Below are 12,944 nucleotides of genomic sequence, written 5' to 3' on the forward strand. Positions count from 1 at the left end.
GTGCCGAGGGCTCTATCTTCTTCCCTTTCCCATCCTTGCAGTGTTTGGCCCATAATGCTTGGAGGACCGGGGTGGGCAGCCCATCAATCTGCTCTTTATTGAGAACCCTGCTGCCAGTAACTCCCTCCACATCTGTGCCCACAGGGGTTTAGATTTTCCATTCCCCACTTTCCCGGACTTGTGGGACCCTGCCGGGTCATCTTTCTCAGGGGCCACTGTCATGGCCTTGGCAGTTTTTATTAGTTTGGGAAGCCCCGGCTTCTGCAAGATGGGCAGAAGCTGTACCAGCCGCCGGATTGCATTTCTTACTGGGTGAGTTACTATTGTTGTAAGGCCAGCAGGGCTGAGGTGCATTCCGTCCGTGCTTGCCGGCAGAACTTCCTTCACATGGCTTCTGTCACTAGTTCTTCATCTAGAGTGTGCTTCCAGTTTCCTGCTCAAATGATTTCAGTTAAGGCTATTGATACAGACAGTGGATAGCTTCCTCTAAGTTAGCCCATGCCCGTTGGGGAGGGTTAAACTCTTCTTTCATGTTACCGTAACCCGTGGCAGCCGCCTGTATTGCAGCAGAAAACAGAGTAATTGTTGTGGTCCTCCCCAACCCACTGACCCAGCTGGATTTCGGGGCGGAGAACCAATTGTGCTGCCTTGTTGTGACTCGCAGATACTGCCGAGGCTCCTTCACCATACATTTGAACTAACCAGTCTATTATTTGCTTCCCTGGTTTGGCCTTATGTTGTTTTTGTAATTCTTGGATTTCTGTGCGAGTAAAGGACCGTGTCTCTGTCCAGAGATTTCCCCCTTGTGGCCCCGCATGGGTCACCACTACTGGGAAGGTTTGGGCTAACTCTCCTCCTAAATTCTCTTGGGCTGGTGGGGCATAAGGAGGTGGGATCTCGCAGGCTTCTTCCATAAGCCTCACATCCTCATCTCCTGGCTTAGTTTCTGCATTTTCACCATACAGATCCTCGCTTTCTGGGTCATCCCACAGCTCAGTTTTTGGAATTTCGCTATAAAGACACTGCCGGACCTTTTCAGGGGAAGGTTCGACTGATCATGAAACTTGCACCTTCTGCTCAAGGGAGGTGATTGCCCGTGTGACTAGTATCTTTCCCTCTTGACACTCTAGTATCTCTAGTCGGTCTTGAGCTGCTCTGGCAGCCACGCACGCCACGCTGCTAGAATCCTTTTCTTCCCTTAATTCCCTCTCAAGCTGGGTCACTTGGTCTTTTAAGGATTGGTTCTCTTAACAGAGCTGAGTGCCTTCCTCTGCTCCCAGTCTTAGGCAGGTTGCCAGCAGCCAAGACAGGCATCCTTTCTTAGATCTGCCCTTCTGCATGGCAGTGAACGCAGACCACTTCCAGGGTACTGTGGTGGGATCACTCCAGGTGACTCTCAACCTCTCTTTATCCCACCCCAGATTCTTAATACCATAACCTCTTCTATTAAAGCAATCAGCGGAGTCCACCCCTCTGCCCCCTCTGCACCATTCTTCCCCTCCGAACTCTCCATCCTTGATCCTGTTCGTGATGCCATTTTTGTCACAGGCCAGCTGGGCACTACAAGGGTATCAGCCACTGGGCTGTTTGATTCAGTTTCAAATTGAGGAGGCAAAGTTGGGAGTGAAGCAAAGGCAAATTTATTATAGCTTACACACACACAACAGTTAACAGAAAGATAAATGCGATAAGCAGATAATGCAGTATTAAAGAGCTAATACTAAATAATAACAACAGATAATAACAACAGATAGATGGATCAATTCTGTCACAGGCCAACTGGGCACTGTGAGGGTATCAGTCACCGGGCTGTTCAAAACAATCGATAGACAGACATGGGTTGGCAACTTATCGATAGTACCTCGATGCCTAGGTACATGTCAAGTGATTCCAGCGAAGTCAGGCATCCCCGATCAACACTGTCGGAGGGATTACCGGGGAAAGCTGAACCCTGAGCAAAAAACCTTTAGGTCAGCTAGTCTTGCAGCTGGGGGCCAGTCAGTTCCACGAACAGTTAATTTATCATTTTGGTTAAACTTATGACAGATAAGTTACATTTGCCGGTTATGAATTTACAAGCTTTATATTAGCTAATATTACCTGTTTAGGGAAAATACCAAATGCCTCCAAGAAGCACATATTTATTGCTTGTTAATCCCTCTGGTTCTGGCCGTCACAACCATCCCAGGATGCTTTGCACCCTGCAGGGACCCTCCTCACCCTTGCAGGGTGGGTGGGCTAGCCTTGGCCCAGCGTGTCTGCTCCAGATGAGTAGGGAGGTATGTTTGAGTGCCTCTGGCTTCTGGCCTGGGCCACTGCAGGCATGTGGCTGCGTTCTGGAATCAAACATGAATGTCTTTTCCTGGGGCCCCCAACTCAAAGAATCTGGTGGTGGCAGAGGGGCAGGGTGTGGTGAGCAGCTGAAGAAGCTGGTGGTGGCAGCGGGGGAGGGGTGGTGAGCAGCCAGCCGTGAAGTCAGTGGCATTAGCAGTGGGGGTGGAGGGGTTGGTGTATGGTTGGACATGAAACCAGCGGCTGGAGGAGGGGTGTTGAGGGGCTAGGCATGGAGGCGGGGGGAGGGAGGGGAGGTAACGAGCAGCCAGATGGAAGGGGGCCCTTGGTTTTGGGGCTCCCTGCTCCCGCAGGTTTTATAGGATAGGACGGGCTGGCCCTGGCTTACATTAACCTGTGAAGACTGAATTGATGCAGTCTCAGGCTTTTTGACTGTGTGTAATTAGCCATGCAGTCTTACACCCCAGTCCTGCAGACATAGCCACAGAGGCCTGCCTGCAGAAGGCCACTTGCAGGATCTGGGTTCTGGCTTTGGGTTCTTCCTCAATTTCTTACTACATGTTTACTGTAGATATTTTCTATCCTAATTAGAGGGGAAAACTGGTAATATAAGGTTTCTCTGTGCAGTATTATTTAACAGGCATTCACTTTTTAATGGCAACTGCTGTGCAGGATAATATTTACTAATTTACCATACAGACAAATGGTAAGAATTAGTTAGCTAATATTTGTACAAAACTTTTGGAATATCAGGTAATCTGTGCATAGTAATTTATACCACATTGCCAGAAAATGTATAAACTTTGAAAAGTAAAAATGAGGCTATTAGAAAATTCTAACCATGGTGAAGGAATGCCATCTCCATGGAGAGAACATAGAGAAAAAAATCTACTGACATTGCCTGTATTTCTGAGAGGTCAAAGAGTCATTTCAAAACAGAGATGATTTTACAATGCATTTTGACACAAGCTGCCTGAAAATTGCACATTTTCTCAACTTCTTGAGGAAATGTATAAGATTTGCTTTGTGTTAGATTTTTTTTAAATGTCTTCAACTGTGTTTCCTGAGTGTGCATAGAATTGTTTCCTCTTTTAAGCTGAGAACTGTGTGTGCAGCCTGACAATTATGACTCTAGTTTTCCCTTTATGCATGTGAATAACCTGTTTACGAATGAAGCAGCAGAAGTGTTAATGGCACTTGTGCAGTCTTGAAAACCCAGGTCCTAAATGCATTGCCTGTGATATTTAAAACGAGATGGAGACTGTCTGTCTATGAACAGTAGATGGTGAGGGTTGCAATTCTCAATTCAGTCTGATGCTTTGTCAGTCTTTGATATACAGTGTTGCCAAGTGTCACACTCAGATCCTGAAAAATAATTTTGTTGTGAAAATGTTAAATAAGCAGTTTAAACCCAAAGGCTGCATCCCCATGAGTGGGAATGTGCACTTTGTGGCAACTTAAGGCTTTTGAGGCACTGCAAAATGCACAAGGTGCATGTGAATTGGTTTGCTGCACTGTATATTTGCAGTGTGGTGGCAAAATTAGATACTGAGAACTCCCAGTATCTAAAAAAAAGGGGACAAAAAAAAAAGCAGTGTGGCACACATGGCAACAGCATGTGCTGCCTGAAAATGGAGCCTGACCAGCCAAGAGTCATGCTCTGGCTGTCAGCCGGACGCCGCATGTGTGGATCTCCAATGTGCATCCCCAGGAGGCCCCCAGAACCTGAAGTACAGCTGCTGGGGCCAGCCCAGGTGCTGACCCCAGCCTCCCCTACTCCACCCAGGGCAAATTGCCATGGACCAAGCGCGCGTGTAAGAACATTCCCCAGGGACAACTAGCAGCAGCACATATATAGGCTGCTGCTATTTGTCCCAGGGAAATGCATGTTCCCACTCATGGGGATGTGCCGGAAGGCGCTAATGAGATGTTAGACCATGTTAACAAAGTTGACATAATGGCTGGTGATGTGATGGGGTTGACAGGGCTAGAGATCTTTGGTGTTTTACATTCACTGAATATGCTGAACTTGAAAACAAGGTACACACAGCCATTTAACAAACTGAATATTCTATTTCTTAGAATAAATTAGCTGAGACTTCTCTCATGGGAACTGATGTGAGTTAATGTTTCTCAGCACTTTCAAGGAGACACTCAGCACCTTACAGGATCAGCCTCAAAACAAAATGTGAAAAAGTTGTATCGGGATTGGTAGAGTAAAAAAGGAATTCTAGCATACTAGTTCCGTAAGTAGAAAATAACAAGCAATGCTAGCAGCAACTAAACTAATGTAGCAAGTTTAAATTCTATTATGTGTAAAGGAAAACTAGTCTTTTCCCACTGCCTGCTTGTCTGAAAAATATCATAGATGTAGGTTACCTTTAGCAATTGCCTCATCTTTGCAAAGTCTTTCTGTGTTATAATTGTATGGTAATATATTCATTCATTGCTGTGTTTTCATATTTCTACTGCCATCTTGTGGCTACCCGCTGCTAACATCACTGTTTTGTGTGTGTAATGTTGCCCTGATGGAATTCCTGAAGTTGAGTGTTTGTTTTAAGAAATCCTGGCATGGGTGGTAACAGTATGACTGATCATTTTGTGCTCATTGCGCAACTTGTAGGTTCGCTGCTGGTTGGAACAGGAGTGGTAGGTAGGATGATTTGAAGGGTGACACCAGGAAGTTTCCAGGAAGCTCCATGTGCATGTGGAATTACACAATAACGTTTAGCACAAAATACAATACACCACATGGTTGCAAGCAGCAGCACTGACTACAGTGTACTTAAAATAGAGATCCACGTAGCTGCAGTCCAAATGGAGTCCCTTTATTACTGTACAGAATTCCATGCATGAAATGTCTTTTATTTGCTAGCAATGCTTTTACCCTGCACTAAGGGTGCAGACAGAAGTGCAGCTCCCCATTGTAACTCAGAATGCTTTGCAGGAAGTGTTCTGAGTTACAGTGATCCCCTGAACCAAACAGAAGTTCTCTGTTGTTGGTGGGGAGGAGAATCTAGATGTTGGCTGCCAGCCTGCAGCTGGTTTCCCCTGGCAAGGTCACTCCTTTGTCCCAGCCTGTCCTTGTTTCAGAATGGGAGGGGGGAAAGGGAGCAGAGGGAGCTCCTTCTAGGGGTTTTCCAGCCAGTGTTGAAGGGTGGGGTGGGTGAATTGGAGCCCCCCCGCCCCCCCCACCTCAGAGGGACTTCTATACACCCATCCCACCCTTCAGTGATGGCTGAAAAAACCCCAGACCAAACTCCCTCCACTCACTTTCCCTCCCTCCCATTCTGAAAACAGCTCAAGGCTGGGAGAAGGTACAAACAGAAGTTACAGATGAGCTCTGTTTTAAAATGTCTTCATCTGACTCCTCATGCAATGGGGATTCAGATTTTCATTGGATCAACCATTTTTTAAGTGGTCTGCAGCTGTGCAAATGTTTGGTCATGGCTATAGACCACCTTCTGTGGCCAGATCAGACAAAAATTGTCACTTCTGTCTGCACCCTAAGAAGTACGGTCCTTTAGGAACCTTGTCCAGCCATCATCAAAGGAACTGTTTCTCCTTTTACCCTTTGTCATTCCTTCTCCTTCTTCTGACACTCATCTCTGATCTGTTCCTTCATATAACCACTCCTTCAGCAAGACAGCCTTCTCTTTTCTTGTCCTGCCTACTCCAAAAATTGTCCTGTGCCCCTTTGCCTCATTTATACTTAGTCTTCTTTGAAATTTCAGCTAAAAACATTAATTTTGTCCTTTCCTTGCCTCCTGTGCCTCAGTGTCTCCACCTGTAATATAGGCCTAATGATGCTAACCAAACCTACCATCCTAGCTACTTGCCTAGGAAATGGTTTCCCCATCTTACGAAACTTTTTGAGATTTCAAAAATGTTGATGTATCAGAACCCTTTCATGGTAGAGGTAGGAATAGAAAAGGAAGAGGAGACAGAGAAAGAGCGTGTCAGTCAGTTACCTGCATTTCCCCAATGAGACTGGCTGTTTTGAGGTAAGTATTTTCCTTGTTCTTCTAATGGAGGAGTTGTACTTTGGGCCAGGGAGGCAGAAACTAGCCAGTTAGAGCAATCGCTTTGGGGACTGCCAAGCTCAAGCCCTTGCACCAGTGATATTCCCTTCCTGCTGAGACTTTCATTGCAATCAGTTATGTTCCTGTAGAAAATGTCTATTTTAACAAATCCACATTTTCTAATGAAAAGCTATTCCATTAAAATGTCCTGACCAGCTCCAATTGTGATCTCCTTTGAAATGCACTATAAGATTTCAGCAATTAAGTAATAATCCAGAGTTGTCCAGGGCCTGGAGACCCTTCCTGATTTAAAGAAAGTCTTGTGAATTTAATTTGTGGATGATATCAGATTCATTCTTATTGCTGCAAACTTCTCCAAAATGATACTGAAAATCCATTACTGCTGAAAAACTGTTCTGCAAGCTTTGGGAGAATTGGGGGGAAAATATAGTGTTCCTCTGTGACTACAGAGTTCTGCTTGCTTAACCTTTTGGTGAATTCTGTTCACAATCAGGTGAAATCAGCCTGATGTCTTTGGAGGTAAGTGTGCAGAGTCTGTGGGCTAATCCTAGGACATTGGCATGGAGAGGCGTGCAGTCATACCTTGAGGCTGTTCGAATCTATGTATCACTGCATGTGACAGTGATTGTCATTGTCAGAACAGTGTCATGAAACTGAGCACTTAACTCTTCCTGACCTTCACCAGCACACTGCAGTCTCTCAGTACTGTTTCCACACATTACATTTCTAGAACAGTTTTCTCGTGTCTGCTTATAGCCAGTTGCTGTCACTTATTGCAACAAATATGTAGTATTTTTCTATAAAAAGGCCCCATGCTACTAAGGACTGCAGTATTTTACAGTACTATAAATGTTTTTGAAGATTATGTCTTCTCTCTGACCTAAGTACTTTCTATAATATCATGTGGGTGTTACTGTTTGTGGTTATACTTTGTTTGCAGTTTTTGTATTCCTCTTGTTCTAAACAAGTTGTTAATAAAATGAGTGTGAAAACATGTTCTTATCCATAAACATTGAATTTTTTTAATGAAATCTATGTAGTGGTGGATGCTGTGCTTGCTAATATTCACTTCACTCTGCCTAGCTCCCTGGCTTTGCAGTTAACATAATATAAGAAAGTAGATTTGCCCCATCCTAATCCTGATCAGCAAAGCTAACTGCTATTATAATATATCGGTATCTATGTGGTATGAAGCATGTTACCTGCTGGGACTAAAACAATGCATTTTAATGCCTTCCAGGGTAGGGGAGGGTAGCTTCACCTTTTCTGCTCAAATTTATTCAACTTTTTTCAGCTTCCCCATGGCTCTTTGAAGGCAAATATTTGCCAACTTTGTTGAAAAGCACATCAGTGTTATCAAGCATATCAAGGACTTTTCCTGGGGTTTCCAAGTTGATCACAATCTAGGAAACCACATTTATCTCCATGTTCACATAAGAAATTATTCTTTTCTTGACCAAGACCTGTGATCTATAACTGAGCAGCAAATTATTGTCTTTATAAGTTTCTTCTACATTGCAAGATGCAAAAAGATTAAGGAAATTGGTGTATTTTCCCACAACTAATTTTTTGCCAGTACCCTTTCATAATGTAATGCAGGAGGTTATGACTTCAGGCTTTATTGACATTCTCCCCATTATTTTGGAAATCCAGATCAGCCTGCACTTGACTTTTGCGGATCACAGATGTCTGACAGACTGGCTCAGAACATTGTGACCTTGGGTAATGAGTGAAAAATATCTGCAGCCTACCTCAGTGACTTTGGTAATTGTCACTTGAGATACTGTCCTTTGTTCTGTTGTCTCATTGTCCTGCCATCACACTAGGGAATGTTTGGGAGGCTTAATTATTATTAAGTGCTTTCAAATCCTCAGAGGTAAATTCCTTAAGTGTTATGCAAGTATACGTGTTACTGTTTGGAGACTCTTTCCACTGTTCCTGAACCCTCTATATTATATTGATTTAGTTCTTTCTGCTCTTGATAATTTTTTCAGTAGGGAGATAAATAAGGACTTACTGAAATCACAATTTTGTGATTTTTGTGGAAACTGTAAAATTGGTATATCCCCTGTGAAAAAGCCCAGTCCCTGCAAACAAACGGGAAAACTGCCAGCAAGTGAGTGAGGAAAAAAGAAGGCAGCTGCAAAAAGAAAAGGGTGGGAACCCCTGGAAGACTGGGGGGAGGGAGACAGGAGAAGTGGGGGAGAGTGGAAGTGAATTGGAACCTGAGCCCTGATGCAGGTTCAGTCCACAAGCCAGTCAGGGGCCAGCCCGGGAAGCTGGGAACATTTTGATGCCAGCTTTTAAAGTCCCTGCAGCATGCTCCTGCAGTGTGCTTGCGTGCTGCTGTCTGAGAAAGAGTAGACATGAATGCCAAGATATCTTCCAAGACTGCCAAATATGTTTCAGCAGTGTATTGTGCAAGACTGTATTCTACGGGGACCTTGCATGCAGATGGTGGCAGACTCTTCTGTACTTCCTGCAGCGTAACGCTGGATGTGTCCAGGAAAAACAGCAGTAATCATCACTTGGAGTCCAAGGCATATACAAAGAGGAAGGTTGCTGCAAAGGCTGAAGGTCAGAGCAAGAGGCAAACAGCTGTGTCTTCCCTGTTTAAACAGACTACAGAAAATAGCTTGGCAAAGTGAGAGGTGGCATTTTCCCTCATGAAGGCTTTCACGGAAGCCAAAATCCTGCTGGAGAAACTTGATCACCCCAAGTTAAGGGACTACCTAAAACAAAATGTGCTCAATGCTGGCAATTTTCTGCATGCCAACAAGCTTCATCAGGACTGTCTCCCTGCCGTGATTGCTTCACATGTAGAGTCCACAAAGGCTGCCTTGGCAGAGTATCATTCCTTTTCCGTTGTGGCTAATGAAGCCATCAACCCTCAACAACTATGTCATGCACATTTATGTGTACCAGGGAGCTGGACTGACCAGGACCTGCCTGCGTTTCAAACACAACCTCACCTTTGTCGATTTTTCCATGTGTCTCAAGCAATTGTAAAGGTAATAGTCAGCTATGGTGTAGACTGTAACAGGATCTCAGCATTCCTTTTTGACAGTGCCATATACATGTGCAAGGCTTTCTCCAGTGTGCTCCAAGGAATATTGCCCAACACTGTTCATGTCACCTGCAATGTACACATTCTGTCTCCAGTACGTGACATCTGGTGCACACATTTCCCTGAGGTAGATACCCTGGTGTCTTCCTTCAAGAAAGCCTTGAAGCACTGTCTAGGTTGTAAGGTCCAATACACTGAGTCTATTGCCAGTCAAAGTGCCACTGTACTGCTTCCACCAGAGCCTGTGTTCACATGGTGGAATTTGTGGTTCAACGCAGCCTGTTATCATGCCAAGCACATTTAGGACTATCAGCAGTTTGTGAGTGAGGAGCTGGAAATCATGCTCAGTACACAGTGTATACTCAAAGCTTTGTGGTCTCCTAGGTGAAGTGACATTCAAGATCAAGTGATGTTTGTGGCTGACAATGTCATCCAGTTCATGGAGCTTCTGACTTGGTTTGAAGGCTGGCAGGCTGTGATCCATCACGCACACAACAAGGTGATTGACTTGATAAGTTGGTCAAAGACAGGGCATTGGAAAAACTGTCAAGGTGCCCTCGTGAAAACCAGTGTAGAAGAGAGCTGTTCCAGGCAAAGCTGTGAAGTTGAACCATTACTACAGGTAGGACTCATTACTGCCATCGCAGTTCAGACATCTGGCTGCCCCCTTTCTTGGTGCTGTTTGCATTTTGGACCTCAACCAGGTGTCTCTGCTGCATTGTGAACCTCAGCTACTGAAAAGAATCCTGGGATGGAGGAAAAGAGCATGGCAATGAACTGTCTATGTTAACTTAGAATCATAGACTCATAGAATCATAGAAAATTAGGGTTGGAAGGGACCTCAGGTGGTCATCCAGTTCAATCCCCTGCTCAAAGCAAGTCTATCCCCAGCTACACCATCGCAGCCGAGGCTTTGTCTAGCTTGGTCTTAAAAACCTCCAAGGATGGAGAATCCACAGTCTGTCTGGGTAACCTGTTCCAGTGTTTTAGTACCCTCCTAGTGAGAAAGTTCTTCCTAATATCCAACCTAAACTTCCCTTGCTGCCACTTGAGACTACTGCTCCTTGTTCTGTCATCTGCCACCAGTGAGAACAGTCTAGCTCCATCCTCTTTCAAACCCCCTTTCAGGTAGTCGAAGGCTGCTATTAAATCTCATCTCAGTCTTCTTTTCTCTAGATTAAGTAAACCTTAGCCTCTCCTTAGAAGTCATGTGCCTCAGCTCCCTCACCATTTTTGTTGCCCTCCTCTGGACTCTCCAATTTGTCCACATCCTTTCCGGGGGGGGGGGGGGCAAAACTGAACACAACTCCAGGTGTGGCCTCACCAGTGATGAATAGAGGGGAATAATCACTTCCCTTATCTGCTGGCAGTACACCTACCAATGCAGCCTGGTATGCTGTTAGCCTTCTTGGCCACAAAGGCACACATTATCAAAGATTGCCAGATCCTGTGTCCATGCCTGTGTTCTGGAATTCTGTCTGTGATCAGTTTCTACATATTTATGCCCTGGCAAGATGCTGCCTCACCATTCCTACAAACTGAGTTAGCACTCTGTGTGCCATCTCCATGTTTGGACAAGTGTTCACCCCACAGAGGTAGCGAATGTCTCCAGCAACTGTGGTTGGGTGCACCATGCTTGCATTTAATATATATCCTGAACTTAAAGTTAAAGTCTTAAAGACTTAAAGTCTTAAAGTTAGCATTCAGTTTCAGTAAACTCCTTTTTCTAATGGACTTTAATACAGTGTAAATAGTTGCTATTAGTTACAATTCATATTGTGCATAGTACAGCTTTATTTTCATAAGATATTTCAGTTTAGAGGTTGATTAAGTGCTTAGATGGTATTATTTAATAAAGTATATATAGTTGGTATTAATAAAGTGTATATAGCTGGTATTACTTACAACTTGTGGTGTCCATTGATTTATTTTCCTAGGATATTTTATTTTAGAGATTAATTAGGTGCTTAGACTGCTTAATAATAATGAAACTATTAATAATACGAAGACCTTGATCAGAGTATTAAGCCCTAGGAAGCCATTAATTGCCACATTATTATTAAGTAGTCTAGGACCTGGTTAATGTCTTTCCTGGGCTTGATCTGGGGATCAAGCCCAGGTAAGTCATTAACTGGGTCCTAGATGGCTTGCTAACACAGCAGTCTCCTGATCAAGCCCAACAAAGGCATTAATTGCTGTGATAGCCAACACACTAGGACAGGGGCGGGCAATTATTTTGGGTGGAGGGTCACTTAACAAGTTTTGTTAAGTGACCCTCCAACAAGGGAGCCCCGCCCCTTGATGGTTGCCCCACCCCCGGTCACCATCTTGGGACTAGAAGGCCCACCCCTAACTCCAGACCTTTCCCACTGGAAGTCCCTACCCTTGCCCCCTGGATATAGTCCTTTTGGGAGGGGGAGTTGCCATCTTAGAACCAGAAACAACCAAATCATACACTAAATTCAAACACCTACTATAACATATTTTAATTTTACTACAAGAAATATTTTTGTCATGATTCATGTTTGCCTGATGTCTGTAGAGAGACCTGCATAATAACTCAAAGATAAATTCTTAGTCTTGTATATTGTGGGGCAAGTGTATGGTAGGGTGTGGGGGGTCTGGGGGTTTGTGAAGGGGTGCAGCTGTGTATGTGGGACATATGATATGTTGGGGGGTTGTGTATATGGCGGGGTTGTGAGGGCAAGGTATGGATATGTGGAGTTAGTGGTGTGTGAGAGAGGGTTGTAGGGGTATGGACCCCTCCCACACTCTCCCCATGGCATAGCAGCAGGAGGCGAGGGTGCTTAGGGTTCTGATGCCTGGCAGGATGCAGCTCTGGCCAGCACTGCACGTCACATGATGGGTGCACACTCTGTGAGCCAGTCTCTGTTGCTAGTGCTCTCTGCACTTGGACTGCACAGGAGCTGTGCTGCAGGGGTAGGAATCCCCAGGCATCTTCCCCTGGGGCTTCCCTCCTATGCAGTGCAAGTGCAGGGAGTGCCAGCAATACAGACTGCCTGGTGGAGGCTGTTCCTCTCGCTGTGATGTGGAGCACTGGCCAGAGCTGCGCCAGAGCCCTGAGTGCCCCCACCTGCTGCTCCTGCCACTGCCTGTGGGGCTGTGCTCCATGAGAGGAATGTGGGGGGGTCTCCCCGGGGTCCCTCCCCAGCCCTCCCTCACACCCACACGCTGCCCACCCAAGCTCTGCGCTGCTGCTGCTTCCCTGGGCACAGGCTTCTCGCTGCTGCCAACCCCAGCCCCACATTCAGTGGTCCCACCCAGATGCAGCTCTGCCCCCACCCCCACCCCTGCTGCTTCCCTACTTGGTGTCTAGAGTCAGTGGGAGACCGGGGAAGTGGAGCAGGTCCCTGGGCGCTGCAGCGGGGGCAGCATCGGCAGCAGGAGCCCCACCTGGAAACTAATGCTGGTAGGGCTGGGCCCATCGGCCCACAAGGGCAGGAGGGAGGTGTAATAGGATATATTGGGGCATGTGCACACTTGGGTGCCTCACTCCCAGCCTTGTGGAAGGAAGGGCTAGG

The 12,944-nt window shown here is 45.6% G+C and overlaps 1 protein-coding gene across 1 annotated transcript in view; it reads left to right on the forward strand.

The window, feature by feature from the left end:
* Positions 1–12,944, forward strand: part of CAMTA1 (calmodulin binding transcription activator 1) — a 1,290,304-nt gene that overhangs the window by 581,703 nt on the left and 695,657 nt on the right. The window lies entirely within an intron of this gene.

This window comes from Alligator mississippiensis, chromosome 13, assembly GCF_030867095.1.
Source record: "Alligator mississippiensis isolate rAllMis1 chromosome 13, rAllMis1, whole genome shotgun sequence".
NCBI lineage: Eukaryota > Metazoa > Chordata > Crocodylia > Alligatoridae > Alligator > Alligator mississippiensis.